This window comes from Coffea arabica, chromosome 5e, assembly GCF_036785885.1.
Source record: "Coffea arabica cultivar ET-39 chromosome 5e, Coffea Arabica ET-39 HiFi, whole genome shotgun sequence".
In the NCBI taxonomy this organism is placed as follows: Eukaryota; Viridiplantae; Streptophyta; class Magnoliopsida; order Gentianales; family Rubiaceae; genus Coffea; species Coffea arabica.
In genome coordinates, this window is record NC_092318.1 from 44,303,357 (window position 1) to 44,312,507 (window position 9,151).

Sequence of the window (9,151 nt, forward strand, 5' to 3'; positions counted from 1 at the left end):
TTACTTGTTATTGATTGATCACCAATAGCATGTTTATAGTTGTTATTGTTCAATGAGAATTGGTAGTAACAATGGAAACACATGAGTAGAGCTTAAGTTGTATATTCATGAAAATAGAGATACATTTAAGTGGATTACTTAGCATTTCATGAAAGAAAATAGAGTAGAACTAGTATTTCACCATGAAAATAGGAAAAACTGAACTACTTTAGGCCATTTCATCATGAGAATGAGACTTGATAATTCTGGAAATGAATCTCTGGTTAAACAAGAATAATAATAAGAGGTAAATTCATTCATTTGTATTGTTTATGCCATAAGTGGAATCTATATCCCTAAATTCTTTCTTGAGTGAAATTTCTCCATTTGCATTTAGCATTTGTTAAACTAGATTTGTATATCAGATTTGTAGACTATAGTAATATACTTTCTCTGTTCAAATTTATTCATAAGTCTAAATAATGGAGAAAACAAGAACCTAGTAATTGATTAATTTGCTTCTTGTGGCATCGACCCGATACATGCCCTATATTGTAATTTTAGTCTGTATATTTGCAGTTTAACGGGTATAAGATCGGATTTAAACTTGTATTGATATAAAAATTTCGTCAAGTTTTTGGCGCCTTTGCTGGGGAGCGGCAATATTAGGGCCTAATTATCTCTATTAATTTAGATATTTTCATTATTTTTATTCAAGTTGTTTTTAGTTGATTTTAATAATTAAAACTGCAAAAATTCTCTTATTTTTATTTGTGGTGTATGCACCGATCAAATTGAAAAGTGTAACTTTTCGATTCTAAAATTGAGAGAACACTACAGAGACAAAAGAGGAATACACCATATCAAGAGGAACAAGAGGTTTGGCAGCCGATAGAAGAAATCTTGATAGAATTTTCATTTGAGGAAGAAATGGCGGAAAATGAACCAAATAGGCGAATTCTACGAGATTTTACTTTATTGGGAACACAAGGTTCTCAAAATAACATTGTAAGGCCAACGGTAAATACTAATAATTTTGAGATTAAATGATCACTGATTCAAATGGTACAACAATCTCAATATGGAGGTAATCCTACCAAGGATCCAAATTCTCACTTGTCAACATTTCTTGAAATCTGTGATACAATTAAGTTTAATGGTGTTAGTGATGATGCAATTAAACTTCGATTGTTTCCATTTTCACTAAGGGATAAGGCCAATGTTTGGTTACAATCTCATCCTCCAAATACTTTTACTACTTGGGCAGAATTAGTTAAGGCGTTTCTCAATAAATTCTTTTCACCTGAAAAAACTGTTAAACTCAGAATGGACATAACTAGTTTCTCTCAACAGGAAGGAGAGACATTGTACGAAGTTTAGGAGCACTATCGGGAATTGCAACGAAGATGTCCTCATCATGGTCTACCAAATTGGCTAGTATTCCAAATATTTTACAATGGTCTCACCTATCCAACAAAGACGCATGTAGATGTGGCAGCGGAAGGAGTATTGATGGGAAAGACAGCTGAGGAAGCTCAACAATTGATTGAAGAAATGGCTGCTAACAACTACCAATGGGCAAACGAACGAGGTAATACAAGGAGAACTGCAGGTATGCTCGAAATAGATACCTTGAATATGTTAACTGTAAAAATAGATAATGTGGTTAAGATGCTTAATAGGCACGTTGGTTCTACCTCTAATCAAGGAGTAGTTGTTGCATGTTGTACTACTTGCGGTGGAGATCATGATGATTCTATGTGTTCTATCAGCGAACAGGTTCAATATCTCAATAATTACAACCGTCCACCCCAAAACAATCCATATTCTAATACCTACAATTCAGGATGGCGTAATCACCCGAATTTTGGATGGAAGGATCAAGGGAACTAACAAAGACCAATTAATCTACTGGATTTTCAACCGAAGCAACCACTTGCGGAGTCCAAACCAGATTGAGAATTGGCAATTGAGAAGCGAGCAAATGTATCAAATGATAAAATTGAAAAGTTAGCCAGTGCCACTACTCAACGGTTTAAAAGAATTGAAAGAAGGATGGACCAACTCACCAATATGTAATGAATGTTGAGATCCAATTAGGGCAAATAGCAAATGCGGTAAACAATCGCAACCAAGGGGATTTACCTAGCAAGACTGAGGTGAACCCAAGGGAGCATGTGAAAGCTATAACCCTCCGTAGTGGTAAGGATGTAGGTGAACTACCTGTAGTTGAAAGTGAGAGAAAATATGAAAGAAAAGAAAACAAGCAGTTGAGCAATTTGGGAGATGATAACAAGACAATTGAAGGGAAAGAAAATGAAGAAAATGAACCACAAATGGGAGATACAACACCAATTCCTCCACCAGTGCCATTCCCTCAAAAATTGAAGCCTTTGAAAAATGATAAAGAATTTGAAAAGTTTGTCAACATTTTCAAACAATTACATATTAATATTCTTTTTGTTGATACTATTTTGCAGATTCCTTCATACGCAAAGTTTCTCAAGAAGATAATGACTAAGAAAAGAAATTTAGTAGATAGCGAGACAATTACATTAACGGAAGAATGTAGTGCCATCATACAAAACAAATTGCCACCAAAGGTGAAAGATCCAGGGAGTTTCACAGTTCCTTGCACTATTAGTAATATAGAATTCTCTAAAACACTTTGTGATCTTGGTGCGAGTGTGTCATTGATACCTTTAACTGTGGCTAGTCAATTGGGGTTGAAAGAGTTAAAACGTACTGACATTTCCTTGCAATTGGCTGACAGGTCTATTAGACATCCAATGGACATATTGGAGAATGTGCTCATTAAAGTGTAGAAATTCATTATTCCTGTTGATTTTGTTGTTTTAGACATGGAGGAAGATGTAAATGTACCTATTATACTTGGTAGACCATTTCTGACCACTGCAGGTACAATAATAGATGTTAAACGTGGTAAGTTCAAGTTCCAAATCGGTGAAGAGGAAGTGAAATTTGATTTGAGTAAAGTGGAGAAATATCCCTCTTTACTGACCATGTTTATTCTGTTGACATATGTGATGAATTGGCATTAGAGATGAGTCAAGTTAATTTTGATAATGATTTTCTTGAACTTTGTCTTAATGGTATATGTATACAAGAGGAACAAGTTGAAAAAATGACTGAATTTTTGCAGGCACAGGTTCCTTACAAAAGGATAAATGTATATGAGGAGTTAGGACTGAGTAAAGGGCTACCTCCACCATCATGTGAGCAAGCACCACAACTTGAGCTTAAGCCACTACCTAAGCACCTCAAATATGCATTTTTTGGAGAAAAAGTGACATTGCCGATAATTATCAATGCAGCACTAGATGAGGAACAACTAGACAAGCTCGTACGTGTTCTAAGGAAACATTTAAAGGTTATAGGATGGACGATTTCCGATATCAAGGAAATTAGTCCAACTATTTGTATGCACCGGATTTTGTTAGAAAAAAATTCTAAATCGGTGGTTGAAACTCAAAAAAAGTTAAATCCAAACATTAAAGAAGTGGTAAGAGTAGAGATTCTTAAATGGCTGGATGCAGGTATAATTTTTTCAATTTCTGATAGTGTTTGGATTTCTCCTATACATGTAGTGCCAAAGAAAGGGGGGATAACCATAGTACATAGTAAAATAATGAAATGATTCCCTCTAAAGTTGTGGTTGGGTGGCGAGTCTATATTGATTATAGAAAACTGAATGCAACTACTAGAAAGGATCATTTTTCTCTACCTTTTTTTGATCAAATGGTAGAAAGATTGGCCGGAAATGAATTTTATTGTTTATTCGATGATTTTTCAGGATACAATCAAATAGTCATTGCACTGGAAGATTAAGAGAAAACAACATTCACTTGTCCTTACGGTACTTTTGCATTTCGAAGAATGTCTTTTGGACTGTGCAATGCACCGGCTACCTTCCAACGATGCATGATGGCAATTTTCTCTGATTTTAATGAGAAAATTATGGAAATATTCATGAATTTTTTTCTGTATTTGGATCTACTTATGATCATTGTCTTAATAATTTAGATCTAATTTTGCGGAGATGTGAAGAAACAAACCTTGTACTCAATTGGAAAAAATGTCATTTCATTGTTTGTGAGGGTATTGTTCTAGACCACAAAATTTCTTCAGAAGGTATTGAGGTTGATCAAACCAAAATAGAGGTTATTGTGATAATACCTCCACCTACCAATGTAAAAGGCATTCGGAGTTTTCTTGGACATGTGAGATTTATCGGCGATTTATTAAGGATTTCTCCAAAATTGCTAAACCTTTATGTGAATTACTTGTAAAAGTTGTTCCTTTTCATTTTATTGATGAGTGTTTATTTGCTTTTAATAGGTTGAAGAAGGAATTTGTCTCCGCACCCATAATAGCATCACCGGACTGGAGTTTGCCATTCGAATTAATGTGTGATGCAAGTGATTTTGTAGTTGGGGTTGTTCTTAGGCAAAAACATGATAAGCGATTTCATGTCATTTATTATGCAAATAAAATGTTAAATGAAACTCAATTTAACTATGCAACAACAGAGAAGGAGTTGCTAGCAGTGATTTTTACATTGGATAAGTTTAGATCGTACTTAGTAAGATCTAAAGTTATCATTTATACCGACCATATAGCACTCAAATATTTGTTAAATAAAAAAGATGTAAAACCTCGACTAATTCGATGAATTTTATTATTGCAGGAATTTGATTTGAAAATCAAAAATAAAAAAGGATTCGAGAACTTAGTGGCTGATCATCTTTCTAGACTGGAAAACATGCCTCAAGAAGATCATTCCTCCATTAACGAAGAATTTCCAGATAAGTTTTTAATGGCAATTTATAAGTCACCATGGTATGCTGATCTAGTTAACTTTGTAGTTAGTAGAGTGATACCAAGTGATTTGAATTCTCACCAAAGGAAAAAGTTTTTAAATGATGCTAAACACTATTTTTGGGAGGAACCGTTCTTTTACAAACATTGTGCAGATGAAATAATTAGAAGATGTGTTCCGGAAGAAGAGGTACATAGTATTCTAATGCATTGTCATACTCTTGAAACAGGAGGTCATTTTAGTACAACTAAGACCGTAGCAAAGATATGACAATCTGAATTTTATTGGCCTACTATGTACCGAGACACTAGAAATTGGATTAAAAGTTGTGATCAATGTCAAAGAACCGGTAATATTTCAAGAAAGAATAAAATGCCTTTGACTACATATTTGGAAGTTGAGTTATTTGACGTTTGGTGCATTGATTTTATGGGACCATTTCCTAACTCATATAATAATAAGTACATCCTATTAGCAGTTGATTATGTTTCTAAATGGGTGGAGGCCATTCCTTCACAAACTAAGGATGCTAAAGTTGTGCTTAAATTCTTTAAACGGAACATATTTTGTAGGTTTGGAGTTCTAAAGGCAATAATAAGCGACGAAAGTAAGCATTTTTGTAATAAAATTATTGACACTTTGTTGCTTAAATATGGATGCAGGTATAAAAAGTCACTCCCCTATCATCCTCAAGCCAATAGCCAAGCAGAGTTGGCCAACCGGGAAATTAAAATCATTTTGGAGAAAACTGTCAACCGATCGAGAAAAGATTGGTCAAACAAGCTTGAAGATGCTTTATGGGCGTATAAAACAGCATTTAAAACGCCGTTGAAAATGTATCCATATAAGCTTATTTATGAGAAAACATGTCATTTACCTGTAAAAATAGAATATGAAGCTTATTGGGCCATTAAAGTTATTAATTTTGATTTTAAATCTGCAGGTGAAAAGAGAATGCTCGAGTTAAGCGAATTGGAGGAATTGCGGTTAATTTCGTATGAGAATGCCAAGATTTATAAAGAAAAAGTGAAATTTTGGCGTGATAAACACATTCTTTCTAAGCATTTTGAAGAAGGGCAAAAGGTGTTATTGTTTAATTCAAAACTTAAATTATTCCCAGGAAAGCTTAAGTCCCGATGATCCGGGCCATTTGAAGTGGTTCGTATGTTTCCTTATGGAGCAGTGAAAATAAAGGGAGAAAATGGTGCCCCATTCAAAGTAAATGGTCAAAGATTGAAACCCTATTTGGCCAGAGAAAAGGTTCCTAAAGGAGTAATTTACTCCTTAGGAAATGCAATGGAGAGTTAAAGAAGGCATAGGAGAGTCGAGCTTAACGACTCTAAACAAAGAGCTTGTTGGGAGATAACCCAATAATAATATTGTAGTTGTGTGTTTTTATGTGTTTCTTATATTTTGGTGTGATTTAATTGACTAATTAGATGTATTTGTTTGTAGGAGGTACCAGAGTTTCATCATCCATTTTGGAGGTACAATTGAAGAACAAGTGTAAAAAGGGAGGTTTTCTTACCAAATTGTGCTTCAAGTGTTTAGAATTACCATTCATATATACAGTGTGCATTTTAAGTATATTCAAGTGAGTTTTGGTGATAAGATGTTTATAAATACTCATGGACTCATTTGATATGCATTTAATGTCTAAAAGTGCCATTTTGGTGTAAAAGTGCAAAAATGATCAAAGAACCTCATCCCTCGATTTGCAGTGTAGATGTGTTTGATGTGTTTTGAAAGGTTGGATATTGTGTTTATGGTATATTACATGTGTTTGGGAAGTTGGAGTTGATAAAAAGTTTGTCCTATGTGTAATCTGAATTGGCCAAAAAGGGGAGAAAAAATTTGAAAAAATGCAGTTTCTGCAATTAGTGCAGAATGGTGATGATCCGAGCTCAGATCCAAAAAATCCAGACAGATCCGACCTCGGATCCTTTGAAGATAAAAAAAAATAAAAATAAGGGATCCGAGCTGGGATCCAACAAAATCCAGTTGGATCCGAGAGCTCGGCTGAACATCTGGAGTAGCGGATCCGAACCCTGTCGGATCCGAGGGTTGCCAGAACCGATCCGAGCTCGGATCGGTTAGCGATACGAATGAAACCGAGGGCTCAGTTCCTCATTTTCCAGCTTTCTTCTCCTTCTCTCTCCCAGAAACCCTAGCCCCTCTTCACCAATCTCTTATTTCATCCATCAATCCTCCAAATTTTCACCACAAAAACATCCCAAATACTTTGGTGATCAAAAATCCCAATCTATTTCGCATCAAAACATCATCAAAGAGGTGTTTGATCTTCAAAGAGGGAATTTTGGTCGAACTGAATTTCTTCAATTTAGGGGCTAATTTGGGCTGTTTCGGTTGTAATTTTTGCATCTTTATCATCCTCCACCATCACTCTACACATTTGAGGTAACAATTTTCAACTTTCTTTGAAATTTTACATTTTTCAATTCTTCATTTTTTCTATTTTTCTATAAATGTGGGAAATGCATATATGTTGGATTTTAATGCCATAATTGTGTTACATTGTGCTAATATATGTCATTAGAAATGCTTGTATGCTTAGAATTGAGAAATTTGTTAATATTGCGATATTTTCTTGTATAATTTTTCTCACATATTTGGCTAAGGCACATCGTACTTTTAGTGTGCAATTTCTTATTTCTTTGGATCAGTTTGACTTGTTTTTAAGAAGTGAAGATTCTTGTTATGCCCAGTAAAAGATAACATATGCTTATTTCAATAAATTGGTATGAAATCTTCAAGTGAGAATGTTGAATGGTCCAAGTTGAATATGATAGTAGCATGAGAGTTGTAAAGTTAAGTTAATGAGATTTTCCAAACTTGATGGTGCATCCAATGACTTTCCAAGTTTATTATGTTACTAGTTATTATCTTTTTCCAGCTTATTGTTTAAATTTAAAGAGATGGAGTGGCGAGTGGATTTTTCAAGCCATATAATGCAATTTTGGATTGAAATTGATATCATACATGTTGCAATTAAGTTTGAGAATTGGTAAAATAGGGTATTAGCTTGAATTTGGTAATTCTTGGCAAGGTGTTTTGTCCTTTTTCAAGAGGAAACTCTGCCGAAATTTTCTCAAATTACTTCTCATCATTTTGCACATGTATTTCCAAGGAGTTAGATTGTTTCTGATATGAAGTGATCTTGTTTTTGATATAGGCACGATGGTTCGCACAAGAAGGGTATTATTCGCACGCCTTCGCCGTCTTCAAGTGAGGAACGAACTCCGTCGGAGGAATCTCCCTCACCTGAGTCACCGCCTCGCTCCAGGCATAAGGCAGTGTCCACTAGCCGTGACGAGCCACTTCCTGACTATGATACCACTCGTTTCACTTCGCTTGAAAACCAACAGTGATATGAAGCCGGATTAGACAAGGAGATCATTGTTGAAAAACATTTGGCACCGGAGGTGGATGACCACTATAAGATCTCCACGGCATTCAAACGACTCGGATGAGAGGATATACTACAATTGCCCAAGCATTACTATCCAACTCTGGTCCGGGAGTTCTACGCCAATGTAGAAAACAAACAGAGTCACAGTGGCAACCTCATAGTCTCCTGTATTCGAGGCAAGAGAGTGGCTCTCAATCGGAAAACAATCGTCAAATTCGCCAAATTCAAAGACGAAGGAGTTGATGTCAAATTGATCAAGGAGTTCAAGGCACATGACCCTTGGCAGGTGGGAAAAGCGGTAGCGCGCCTAAAGGATCAATATAGGGAGCGAGGAAGTTCAAAGAAACTCACCGTATTTGCCGACTCCTTCGAGCCTAGGTACCACTTGATCTTCTATCTCTTCACCTTCAATGTGGTACCAAAAAGAAGTGGAAAACGGGAGCTTCGTAACAGTGACCTCTACTTCCTAGATAAGATGATGCATGGTTTGGGTGGGCAACTAACTGGTATTCCACTACCTAGCATCATCATCAGCTACATGCGGATCACCTCTAGCATGAGAGCCGGCAAAACTTGTTTTGGGTTCCCTCGACTGCTATCCCTCATTTTTGAGAAGTTCAAGGTTCCTCTTAGAACCAAGCGAGCCATTGTCACTAGGGCTACCGAGGAGGTTAGTGTCTCGATACTCAAATCTTTGAGTATCCTTACGGATTTTGGAGCTGCTCTGTTTTGGGACACTGGAGAAGCATCGACTTCCGCTCAGCCTCCACCTCACACTAAACCACAAGCGGAAGCTCAAGAGACGGAGGCATAACAGACTCTTCCTTCTCCCATTTCGCGACCACCTCATCTGCCGCGCTCCAAGTGGCAAGAGCTCCTCAATGCCATTTGCTGTATGGAGA

The 9,151-nt window shown here is 36.1% G+C and overlaps 1 non-coding gene across 1 annotated transcript; it reads right to left on the reverse strand.

Moving 5' to 3' along the window:
* Positions 1 to 1,296: 1,296 nt before the first annotated feature.
* Positions 1,297 to 1,403, reverse strand: LOC113705171 (small nucleolar RNA R71). The gene has a single exon (XR_003451819.2). It is a non-coding gene; the product is annotated as a small nucleolar RNA R71 (small nucleolar RNA).
* Positions 1,404 to 9,151: the final 7,748 nt, after the last annotated feature.